General features: G+C 41.0%; 1 protein-coding gene across 3 annotated transcripts in view; it reads right to left on the bottom strand.

Moving 5' to 3' along the window:
* GLCE (glucuronic acid epimerase) overlaps positions 1-12,245 on the bottom strand; it is a 150,533-nt gene extending 138,288 nt beyond the window's left edge. For 2 of the 3 annotated variants that reach the window (XM_020982302.1, XM_020982295.1), the window contains exon 1: positions 12,017-12,245. The gene's annotated coding sequence lies outside the window, so the exon portion shown is untranslated. Of the gene's footprint in view, positions 1-8,789; positions 8,865-12,016 lie in introns of those variants that run through there. The other variant, XM_020982297.2, reaches the window with a different exon arrangement.
* Positions 12,246-13,421: the final 1,176 nt, after the last annotated feature.

Raw genomic sequence — 13,421 nt, 5'->3', positions numbered from 1 at the left:
AATCTCTCTAAGCTCCAGCTCCGTATTTCCAACTGGCTGCCAGACCTGTCCAACTGGATTTTCCACCAGCACCTCAAATTCAATAAATCCCAAACTGAACTACTCCAACACAACAAACATTAAGCACCTACAACATACAAACACTTTATATACTTTAATCTCATTTAAGCCTTCACAAGTACCTTGTGAGATAGGTACTACAGGTATTATTAGACCCATTTCAAAGACAAAGAAACTAAGTAAGAGTCAGGGAAATTAAATAACTTGCCCATGATCACACAGCCAATAAGTGTCAAAGACAGGATTTGAACCCACCTCTTCCTAATGCCCAGCTTCTCCACTAAATCTATGCTTTCTCCTGGTTCCTCCGTTCCTTCTCAGGAATCTATGCTTATTATCACGGTCATCTCTGACTCATAGCCTCAGTTGCCTATCCTCATCACTATACCTCCACAATATTTCTTACATCTGGTCCCCTTCCTTCTGCTTCCTTCTCTAAATTCCACAGCCAGCCCTCTAGAGTTCAAGCCTCATCACCTTTTGCTTATTCTAATACCTTCCCAACTGGTCTCACTGCTGCTAATCTCTACCACTTCCTAATTCAGACTGTCTGATGACATCAACAATCATCTTCCCAAAGCACAGGCCTGACTCTGGTTCTTAGTTCAAAAATCTTTAGCATATCCCTATTGGCCTTAAATAATACAAACTTTATCCTGACAAACATTAGGTTCCATATGACCTTGTGTCAACCTACTCTTCTAGACTTACTCCACATTAAAGCTTTGCACACTTCAGTGAAACTGGACCACTGAGATGGTCCCTTATCCTTCATTTTCCTATGTCCATCTACCCTGACTATCCCTCACATACAGAATGTACTCAGTTCTCCCTTTGGAAATCCTTCGGTGAAGAGAACAATCTGATCTTTCTTAAACAACGAGTCGCTTGGAAGCCAATAACTAAGTTTCATCTTTTTATATAGACTGGGTCTTTTTTTTAGAAGATGTGGGGGAGACTACCACATGAAAGGAAAACATTTTACTTTAAGGAGGATACTTATGCCATCATATTTCAGAAGGACTCCAAATACAGTCTGCAGCATTTCCAAAACAAGCACTAATTAAATTCCTGTCTCCTTTGGGAAAATGAACTTGGTTTGTTGTTGTTTTTAACACAGCATAGCCTCTGTGGTCAGAGGACCTAGGTTCCAATTCTACCTCCACTGTTTGCTATGAGCCCTTGAACAAATCCCTCTGATTGGCTGTGTCTCACCTTCCTCATCTGTAAAATGAGGCAGCCAGACTGGATAGCCGCTGAGGTCCCTTTCAGTTCCAGTGTATGATGCAGGTTACACATCTGCACTGTATGTGTCACACATGTAGGTGTGCATGTATGTATATATATGTACATACATATACAACTATATCTACTTATCTATCTACAGTCATCCCTCAACATTTGTGGGTTTCACATTCACAGTTTGAATTATTCATGGACTGACCATAGGTAAATTACATAGGAATTCTTGGAGAATTGTGTTGCACTTTGGAAAACTGCAGACAACGCACACATGTAGAGAAAACAAAAAAAATTGGTAAGTCACAAATGCATAAATATTGTACATTATTAATCTATTTTACCATTTACTACCATAACATATAAATTTATTACAAGCAGTTAAATTTTGTTAAAAGTGCACCATGTGCTAAGCACTCTCTTCAGGATTGTCTTCTCTCTCTCTCTCTCTACCATCCAGATTCAGTCACATGATTCTTCTCCCACAGTGATCATTGCATCTTGAGTTCTTCAAAGGAGAAGGAAACCCATGAAGCACTTGCTGTAGCTACATTGGGGCTCTGAAGACTCTGCATAGCGTGCAAGACACTGATCTCCATAGAAACTGCAACTTTTTTTATAGGTGCAGGGTGTTGTTTTACTTGTTTTTTGTGTTAAATAAATATGATCAGAATTATTAAAAATAAAGGTTTGGGTGGGGCCTAAAGTTACAGTTTTCCATATTCACAGGGGTCCTGTACCCCTAACCCCCACAAATGTCAAGGGACTGTACTATATATAATATATATCATATGTGCCAGCTCCAATAAAGCGGCATTACCTAGTGGAAAGAGCATGGGAATGTTAATTAGGAAATTTGAATGCTAATGCCAATTATAAACCCATTTATTAGCCATGAGTCCTTGGACAACTCCTTTTTATTTCTAAGCCTCAGTTTCCTCATCTGCAAAAACAGGAAGAACTACTCTATAGAAGATCTCCAACATGCTTTCCAGTTCTAACACCCTAAGAAACAGAAACAACAAAGATACAGGAAATATATGATGCTATGGGTTGTTGCCAGAATACAATAAAATCTGTAGACTTGACATAAAAGGGTCAGGTGAGGTCAGTCAATTAATGTTTACTGAAAGCCTACTGTGCAGCAGGCACTGTGCTAAGGGCTAAGCATACAAAGAAAGGAAAAAGACAGTCCCTGCTTACAAGAAGCTCACACCCTAATAGAGGACCTCACAGTCTAAGGGGAAGCCTACATTTCACAAAGAATGGGACAACAAACACATACCTGTCCTGTCAGTAACTACTATATATTCCCTGAGACCCCAATTCCCTAAGAGCAGGGGGTCAATTCCCATACAAGCAGCAAAGGGAAGAAACTGCTAGACTTACAGGGCAAAAATGACAAGAGGTCCATGGAGCAGACTAGAACCAGAACAGAGGTGATGACATGCCAAGGATGAAGAGCCAAGCCAGAGCACAGGCACAGAATGACTTCTGGGTGGGCTGCTGGCCAGGAGGAGCTGAGCAGTTCAGAGCTTTGCAGAACCAGAACGATACAGCTGCACACACAGCACAATGACTTCCAAGAATTCTAAGGGCCAGAGCTCATGGCTGGCATACCAGTTTCTAGGTGGGAACCTGGAAGGGGGAAAGTTTTCTCCCCAAACAAGAACAAAATGGAAACAGAATATGGTAGAATGGTTGCTCGGAATAGTAGGGAAAAAACCCATTTCTGTTTCACATAACACTTTTTCTGATTGTATTATATACTCAGGTTTCTTTTAGCAAAATAATAACTGAATATCTGGACCCCCCTCCCCCCAGCTGAATTTAAAAGTTCCTATTTTCATAGTAGGGGTTTCAAGCCACATGAAAATCAGTATTCAAGTTTGTTTTTTTTTTCCAAAAAAAAATTCTCTCACAAAAGAGGAATCCAAGTCTTTGAGGAGCTAGTGCTATCTGGCCCATGGGCAACATATAAAGCACTAATAAATGTGGATCGTTGTTATACTGAGTTCATTGGTTACCTTAGTGGTAGAAGGAGGTAGTGACAAATGGAGCCACTAGAGGGCAGCAGAAAAACAAGAAAAGATCAAGAGATAATAAACTATGTAACGTTCAAGTGAAGGTTTCAGGGATTCCTCTGTGATGCCAAGGGTAGAGAGCCAAACCAGAGCACAGGCACAGAATGACTTCTGGGTGGGCTGCTGGCCAGGAGGAATCGAGTGGTACAGAGCTTTGTAGAATGCTACAACTGCAGACACAGCAGAATGATAAGCCAAAGAAGAGACTATTGATAAAATCCAGAAGTATGCTGTTGAACACAAAAAGAGGCTAGGTGAGGATAAAGGCTAGACCAAATACTGATCAAGGAGACTTACATCAAAATATGGAACCACACCACAGTCATAAAGACCCAGAGCCCAGGTCAAAGCATAAAGCCAAGGTCCAAACACCAGGGATGTTTAGTAAGGTCACAAGAACGGCCACAGATGAATTACTCTGAGTGGGAGTGTTGAGTCTGACCACCTTTCTCAGCTTTGGGAAATCCAAACGGTCCTTCAGATATGGAGGGGGTCTGACAGTATGCTTTCATATTGCTGACAGGACAGGCCTGTACAAACTGCAGCCCACGGGCCGCTTGCCAAAGGATTTTGGGCGGCCTGTGAAAAATGTAAAGGAAAATATCCACAGGTTGTGCAGGCCTGTAATAGGATAAAGCCTGGATCTGAGATTTTCACTGGTATGGGAACTCCCAGGTGAGGAAATTCTGCTTACCAACACAGATTGGAACCTTTTCTGAATAGTCTAAGAGAGCTGCCCAGAGCACTAAGTAGTCAAGTGACTGGTCCAAGGTCACAGTGTTACATACCAGAGGCCAGGCCTTTCTGGCTTTGAGGCTGGTTCTGCCTACTTTGTCACAAATACCTTTCTAGATGTTTTGGATAATTCGGTCAATAATAAAAAACTAATCTCTGTTGGCAGTAAAATTTTCAAGTTAGTAACATATGATGAATCTGAATAAGCAATATATTCAAGAAAATATTCTGAAACAGGAAAGAAAATAGAATGGAAGAAACCAAAGGCAACCTCAAAATTGTGGTTCTAAGGATATAAAGCTTAAGAGAAAACCCAAAGACCTTTTCCAAAAGTACGAAAGATCTAAAGCATATAAATAATCTGATTCTTGTTGCTCAAATCTACATCATATTCCAGTGCTGTTCAAGTCATTCTCCAAAAGGCCTTTAGTAAAGGGAAAAAGAAAAAAGGAAAAAAAAAGAAAACCCCAGATCTTTATAACAGGTTGTATAACCAAAAAAAGAACTGAAAATCTGACATACCTTAAAGAAAATTTTATTTTACAAAGGCACAGTATATAAAAAGAGCCACCTTTTCATCTCTTAAAGCTATCAAGTTTTATTTGGCGGAGGGTGAAAGATAGGAGAAGCCCCTTTAATCTTATTTTCAATTGTTCAAGCACAGGTTTTCATCATGTTAATGGTTTTGGTACAATTTCCATGACTTCACTAAGAAGCTATAAAGGGGTGGTTAAAGCCATTCGAACACAGCACATAAAGATATTTGATTCTCAGACTACCTTTTTCCTTAAACGTTCTTCCTTCCTCTCCCTCCCTCTCACCCCCTCAATGGTTGCTGTTCTGTCTTATTTCAGAAGTTTCCACAAAATAATATTCATTTCCAAAAATTTGGCTTTCCTTATTGAAGCAGCACTAAGTCCAATTGTCAAAGAATCGATTCAATAATAAAAAGAGCTAAGGCCACTTGTCTTATAGAAAATTACTGCCAAATGCTGCCAGACCCTGCTTTTCTTCTTTCTGGGCCATTAGCCAGATAACAATCATTTTTAGGTCCTTTTTAATTTTTAGCCCTGTAATCTAATGTCCAATACCATATCTGAGACAGCTCTCCCCATGCAGCAGGTTAGTGAACTTTCTCCCACAACTCAGCTAATGTTTTGGACATTTAAAATCTATAATATGACCTTTGTTCCAGTGAAAGGAGTTCTTCCTTATGACTTTCACTTTAGGACATAGTAGATGAGCTTTACTTGTTTCAAATGATTTCTAAAAATGATCTTCACTTAATTTCTACTAACCAATATGACTTGAAAAGTTTACAACATGGCAAAACTGATGAAGCATTTAAAAATACTGAAATGAACTAGATAACAAACTTGTTAACTAACAACACTGAAGGAAGATCTATAAACTTCTCTTTAAGGAAATCCAGATCTAAATAACTGGAGGAGGTCAGGTAAGCTGAACCAATAAAAATGACAATACTATCTAAATTAATTTACTACTAATCATATTACTGAAAGATTACTTTAAAAATCTATAAAAAAGACAATTCATCTGGAAGAACATGAAGTCAAGAGAAACAATGGGAAAAAAGTGGGAAAGAAGAGTCTAGCACTACCACAAATCAAACTTCACTACAAGATGATCTGTAACCATTAACACAATTTGGCAATGGCTATGAAATAGAGAAGTTGATCAACGAAACAGAGTAGACTCAGAATATGCAAAAGCAAAAGAACACAGTACCCTAGTTAGAATTTGATAAACTCAAAAACCCCAGCTACTGGGTTAAGAACTCACTATTTGAAAAAAATTCTGGGGAAGACTGGAAAGAAGCCTGGCAGAAATTAAGAACAGACCAATACCTCACACCATATACAAAGATAAACCTAATGGATACATGACTTAAGACATAAAGGGTGACATAAATTAGAGGAGCAAGGAAGAAATTACCTTTCAGATCCATGTAGAGGAGAACAGTTCATAACCAAACAAGGGATATAGGAGATTACAGAAGAGAAAACAAATAATTTTGGTTACAGAAAATTAAAAAGGTTTTGTACAAACACAATCAATTAAAATTATAAGGGAAGCAAGTAACTGAGGGAAACAAACTTGACAACAAGTTTCTCTGACAAAGGTTCATCTTCAAGATATGTAAGGAATTGATTCAAATTTTTAAGAATAGAAGTCATTCCTTAATAGAGAAATGGTCAAAGGATATAAACATGCAGTTCTCAAAGGAAGAAATCCAAGCTATCAACAGACATATTTAAAAAAAAAATGCTTCAATATCATTTAAGAGAAATACAAATTACAACTCTGTGGTTCCACTATAGACCTTAGTGGGGTACCTCCTGAACACAGCTCATAGTAACCACTTAATAAAAGCTAGTTAACTAGCATTAGCAATCAGTGGTACCAGAGGCAAGATATAAACCTGCCTTCTGACCCCAAATTAAATGCAAATAACGGGGGGGGATCTATTCTTCTTACTGTTAGAAGCTAACAAGTGTGCTCTTTTTCGCAGGGTACCTGGCACATAGGAGGCTCTTAAATGGATGTTGACTACTTGATTTTGTCTCTCTCTTCCATGTTCTGAGAGGAGTTAGTATATTAAGGTGGATAAGCAGGCAAAGCAGGAGGAGAAAAAAAAAGTCATGTTAAGAATTTAATGTTCCTTGTTTTAAAGAAGAAAAAGATAAGTATGGTGATATGGGGGTGTATTCTGTGAAGTTTGGATACAATTAAAGGGTTGCATTTGAAGACCTGGAGGGTCATATTTGGCTTCAAGGCTGAAGGTTCCCCACCCCTAAGGTAACAAAATCTTACGCTGCAAACAAGTGTCAAACATTTTAGTACACTAGGAGATGTTTTTATGGTATATAATTAATATCATTATCTTTACCTAATCAAGCAGGTATTAATGACCTATGTGGCCAATGCAAGGCTAAGGATGAAAATATAAGTTATGATGGGAATACAAAACTAACAAAGGCAAAAATGAACAATTAAGTGCTAAACCTGAACAGTGAAACAGACTATGGTTAGTAAGATTTCCTAACGAGGTAGGTGAAACCATCTGCTAAATGTCACATCCTTTTCAGTCCTCAATTTTCACGACCCCTGTCACATTCCACACTGTTGACCAGCACTCCCTTCTTCAAATTCTCCCTTTTTTCAACTTGTGACCCTAGATCATCCTAGTTCTTTTTACCCCAGTGATCCTGAATGCTCTAGAAGCTTTCCTTCAGTCTCTTTACTGTAATCAAGATAGATTTGGAACCCAGATCTTTGGGTTCTACTTCCAATTCCAATGGAGAGAACTGGGTTCAAGTATCTTCTACACTTGAAATTATGTGACCATGAACAAATAACTAAATGTCTCTAAGCTCTACTTTTCTTGTTTGTAAAGTAGGGAAAATACCTTTCATATCTATTTTACAGAATTAATAGGGTAATTAAATAAACCCACGTGTGCAAGACAGAGAGGTGTCCAAACGAAGGCCCTTACTAGATTAAAATGTAATTGAGATTGTTTAACAAAATAGACAAAAATTATTATGCAACAGATAATGTGAATTTGTGATTTTCTAAGTCAACGTATGTTTCTTTTTTAACATGGCAACTTGGTGGCACAATGGACAGCATACTGGGCCTGGAGTCAGGAAACCCCAAGTTCAAATCCAGTCTCAGACATTTACTACCTCTGTGACCCTGGGCAAGTGATTTAACCCTGTTTGCTCCAGTTTCTTCACCTGTAAAATGAGCTGGAGAAGGAAATGGCAAAGCACTTCAGTATCTCTGTCAAGAAAACCCTAGATGGGGTCACAAAGAGTTGGACATAACTGAAACAACAACAAAAAGTAAAGTTTAAAGTATCCTACTGTTATTAACAATAACAATAATTATGGGCATGCCCCCAATGTCCCCTCTCCAGTTATATTCTTTTCCATAACAAGTTCAATCCACGTCTACCTCACTAGCCCCATACTCTTTTCTAAGATCCAGTATTATATCTCTACTTGCTGCCTATTTCCACTTAAATGTTCTGACAGCTATTCAAAGTACAAACTCAATATACTTCCTCCAAGACTACTCCACTGAATTTTTTATAAGTTAGCAGAGTATCATGGGGGAAAAAATTACTCAACCTGAAATTAGAAAGATTTGGGTTCAAACCCCAAATCTAACACTTACTAGCTATACCACTATGAGTAATTCACTTACTCTTTTCTTCTTCCTACATACAGAATGGGGGGGGGGGAGAAACCCCTGTACCATGATTACTTCACAGGCTTGTTCAGAGGATCAATGACTAAAAGCTGGAAGACACCTTGGGTCCTCTAGTCTAGGCCCCTCCTTTACAGACCAGGGCACTGAGGTCCAAAGAGCTAAAGGGACTTGCCCATGATCACCCAGGTTCTAAATGGCAAAGCTGCTTCTGAACCCAAGTTTCAAAATCCTGCACACATGCTCAGAAAGAAAGTACCTGAGGAACCTTAAAGGTAGTGGGCATTTATAAAAAAAAAAAAGTACTTTACGTATAAAGTATTATTTGATCTTCAAAACAACCCTACCAGGATAAGTACTATAGTTTTTATTTTCATTTTATAAATAAAGAAACCTAGGCTCAAAGAGCCTAGGAACTTAACCATGTTCATTTACCTGGGAAATTATCAGTCAGGGTTCAAACTCAGGACTTTCCTGAAGGCAAGTTCAACACCCTTCCCACTAAGTCACACTGAATTACACAAAACCAATTTCATCTTAAGAAAAAGCTGCAAGTCAAAAAGGAAATAGGATGGTTATTCATTTGCCATCGGTTTACCTTTCTACCCATAAAGACTGCATACTATTTATAACGGGAAAATTACCTTACGATGTTCAACTGTAAAGGCAGCTTGTGTAGTGGATGGAGGCTTCATCTAGGAGAATGGAAGATTAAGGGTAAAGCCCCAATCTCTGACCATACTGGTTGTGGGAGCCACAGCAACATATCAAGCACATCATGCAACTCTAAAACTAAGTTGCAGGGAAGGTGCATTAGAAGACGTTGGTTCTTCATGGGGGTTAACTTACCAATAAAATCTCAAAGCTGATTTTAACCCCCACTCATCTCCACTTGCGTTTTTTTTTAATTCAGAGGATATTGCTATTTCTTTAGGCACCACCATTTTAGAAACTAGATTAAAACAAAAAGAAAACTTCATATCTTATTCATCAAAGATTTTTAAAATGCATATATAGATGCATATATAAATGAACAAATTTTATTCCTGTAAACCTTGCTTTATTAAGACAATAAAGATGCAAGTCCTAATTATCTCTTGTAAGAATATCATTTCAAAAAAAATCATTAAGTCCAAATATTGTTAATTAACAATTAAGAATATCCAAAAAAAAAGACCTAAGATTTAATTTTAAATAATCAAATGCATGTGTACATATTTTAAATATTAATTCTCTAACACTGAAACTTCCCCTTTAAGAAAACTTTTTAAACAAAATTTTTCCTTATTGAATAAATATAAATGGGAACAACAAGGTTTAACTAGGACTTTAAACTATTGCTTATCTCATTAGTTTTTCTAACTAAAAAGTTTACTTCAAAATCTTGATTGGGCACTCACTGAATGAACCATTTAAATTTACAGTGCCTTTCTCCCCTTAAATGTGAAATACACATTCTATATAAGAAACTTTCAATCAAATTCAAGTTCTAAATATATGGCTTTTTGTTTAAAAAAAGGCACTAAAACAATACTTTTTATTCCTACAGAAAACATACCAATCCCAATAACAATGCAAAATGGACTAGAAAACATTCATACTATTTATAAGATACCATAAAGCAGCAGTTCTCAAAGTGTTAGTCCACAAGACCATTTCTAGGGTCCCTGAGGTCAAAACTCTTTTCATAATAACACTAAAACGTTTTAATTTTTAACATGGTAACTATTGATAGATATATTCCACAAAAGCAAAAGCTCTTTGAGGTCCTCAATAATTTAAGAGTGTTAAGAGGTCCTCAACCAAAAATTTTGTGAACTTCTGCCTTAGTGATTTCCATTATTTCAATTCGAGGACTAAATAAAAATCGTCATGTGGAAAGACCATATACTCTTAAGTGTTGGGGGAATGAATTGTTCTAATTAACGTCACATATGTAACACTGTGATCACCAATTCTCAAAAAATTAAAACACTTTAAAAAAACACAGCTCAATAATGAAATTCCATTGAACCTAGTCCAATCTTTCTCTGATGAGTCTAATGGCATCATTACAAGCATTAGTTAGTTCTATAGTACTGCAGATGCAGAAGAGCTAACTCTGATTACTGTAACAACCTGAAAGCTGCATGAGTTAACTTTTTTGAACAAGTCTCTTAAGTTTGTTTACTGGACATTACTCCTGCTTTCACAAAAGGAGAACTTCGTTCCAGTTAGACTCTCTCATTGTTCAGATTATGAATAAGCAGTAATTTTACTTCATGTTCATTTGCAGAAATGGCCTATAACTATTCCACAGTCATAAAAACCATTCAGATATTGTTGGCTTACAACAATGGAAAACTGAACATAAGGCTCAAAAGTATTGAATATTAGTTATAAAAACCATTCAGACATTGCTGGGGAAAACCGAAGGCTTAAAAGTAATGAATATTACTGCAAACTTTTTGCTACTGACCACTTTTTAAAATAGATTTTCTGTCTTTCTTCCACCTTACCAAATAATTTCCAAGGACCAGGACCATCCCGGATGACGTTTCGAGCTCTCCTAAAATCCAGAGCCACCGAACTGTGACACTTGTAAGTGCCACTAAGAAAAAATAAAATGCTAAAGCAGGTAAGACTTGGCAGGTCTCACATTTGTCTATTTACCCAAATTTCAGGTTTGCCCTATTAGGGGCAGCATATGCGGTATTTATTTTCTGTCATGCCACACTTCACCCTGGGGCTTATTTTTCCTCCTGTGCAATTTCTTCTTTAAACTGAGCCAAACAAACAAACAAAACCACCAGGTAATCTTTTTATTTAGTTGCACATTAAGTCAGAATAGCCACCACAAAGAACACTTCGCAAATTTCCGGAGAGTGCCTTCCACTTAAATTAGTCAAGAAAAACCTCGAAAGAAAATCTCGTGTTTAAGTGATGGCTTTCTAGTCATCCTTAAAGTTCCTAAAACGGGATTTCCCCTTGTTTTTCTCCTTTCTTATTTTGGTTGCTGGCTCTAAATCTTTAATCTGTTAACCTGCAGGAAGCAACAGCACCATTCAGCCGCCCCGGACTTTTGCTTTTGAACCCCTTCTCTAGGCATGTATTTCCAAGGCTCGCCCCGGAGCGCGTCCGGCCAGAGCGCTCGCTTTTCCTTGGCCCCGGACGCTGCGTCCCACGCCCAGACCACCTGGCCCCAGGAGCCCGCCCGAAGCTCCTCTCCGACCCCTTGGGGGTCTACCCCCGCAAGGCGCTGCAGCCCCCGGGGTTCCCCTAAGGGATCCCCGCTGGCCTGGGGGGTGCAGAGAAAAGAAAACCTCGAAAACCGGACCCCCGGGTTCCCCTTTACCTGCGGTGGGGGCAGTCCCTGTCCCGGACGCGGCGTGCGATGCCCCCAAGTCCCGGAGCTCCGCACGCCCCTCCGACCTCCCTCCCCGGGAGCCAGCCCCGAGCAGCCCAGGCACTCTCCACATCCGCCTCCCCCACAGCCCAGGAGGGAGCCCGCGAAGCCGCCAACCGGAGCCAGGACCCGCTAACCTGCCCCCGGAGCCCGCGCTGCCGCCCGCCCCCGGGCGCCTGGGCTGGCTCTAGAGCTGTCAGCGGCAGCGCGGTGCTTCACCCCGGTAGCTCCCTTTCCCCGCCCGCCCCCGGCCCCGGCTTCCCCGCTCCTCCTATACCTGAGCCTCTCCGGAGAGCGAGCGAGAGCAGTGAGGAGACCCAGCGAGGAGGAGGCGAAGGAGGGGGCGGCTCAGGCCTGCAGCTGCCGCAGCTCACTCCGGCTTCTCCGGGAGGAAGCGCCCGGCTGAGCAGAAATTCCCCCGCTCCGCCCGCAGCCTAGAGACCGAGCCCCACTAGCTAGCCGTCGCCACCACCGCGGCCGCCGCTCTTCCCGCGAGATCCCAGCCGGGAGAAGGGGCAGAGACGGCGGGAGTAGGCGGGGAAATTGGATCGACAGCCTCGCTTACCAATCAGCGGCTAGTCTAGGGGAGGCGGGACTCGGAACCTCCTCCCGCCAATTGGAAAAGAGGAGAGGCGGGGCCACCTCCCTCCAATAGGGTTTCGCGAGAAGGTGAAATTGAAGGGGGTGGGGATAGGTGGTTGACAATACGAGGCGGGAGAGAGGTACCCCATTGTAGCAGAGTAAACCCGTCAGGTAGTTGAACTTGAGGTTGGAGCTTCTAGGCCGCCGTAGACACACCTGAGGCTCCTGGCATGATGCGTCCCAGGGCAGCCTGACAGCTGCCTTCTCTGCGTCTCAAAATAAGACTTTGTCTCCCCTGTGTTTTTCCCTCTATAAAGCGCCAGCCGCGACCCCCCCACCCCCATCGCCGACCCCCGCCCCAACCTGGAGCCAATAAGCGTCCGGGACCATTGTTCTTTCCTGCCCGGCCTACCACCCGCTCTTTGTCTATCTCTTTCCCTTCTAAGGCTCCTCCTCACCTGCCAGGGCATCTGCTCCTCCCTTGCCCCACCCCAGGCGCCTGCACAGCCCTGCCCGGGCTCCTCCCAGGGGAGCCGAGCCCTGGGTTTGCTCTTGGGAGATTCCCCATATTCTCCTCACTCTACGTTCTAGGTCCTTTGCTGCTCTTCGTTACGAGACGTCGACCCACCCCTGGCGGCTCCCTCTGCCTCTCATTGCCCCCTGGAGCCTAAGCCTTCTGATTGCAGCATCAGGAGATGTCAGAACTGGAAGGGACCGTAGAGACCTGATTTGACAGAGGAGGAAATGGATGCCCTGTTTCTTCTAACCCTACATTTTCATCTTCCCAGGAGTTCTTAACCCTTTTGCGTGTGTGTATGAAGGACCCTTTTAGCAACCTGGTGAAACCTATGAACTCCTCAGAACAATCATTTTAAATGAATGAAATAAAGTACACAGTGTTGCAAAGGAAACCGATTGTATTGAATAATACAATTATCAAAACGTAGTTGATAGAGTGCTGTACCTGGAGTCAGGAAGACATGAGTTCAAATACAGCTTCTGCCATTTATTAGCTGGGTGACCCCTATGCAAGTCACTTCACCTGTTTGCCTCAGTTTCTGTATCTGTGAAATGCGGGTAATAATAGCAGCTTCCTTCCA

This window comes from Phascolarctos cinereus, unplaced genomic scaffold, assembly GCF_003287225.1.
Source record: "Phascolarctos cinereus isolate Bilbo 61053 unplaced genomic scaffold, phaCin_HiC Scaffold_3;HRSCAF=262, whole genome shotgun sequence".
NCBI lineage: Eukaryota > Metazoa > Chordata > Mammalia > Diprotodontia > Phascolarctidae > Phascolarctos > Phascolarctos cinereus.
The sequence above is the reverse complement of the archived record's forward strand: the minus strand, read 5'-3'. Positions and strand labels throughout refer to the sequence as shown.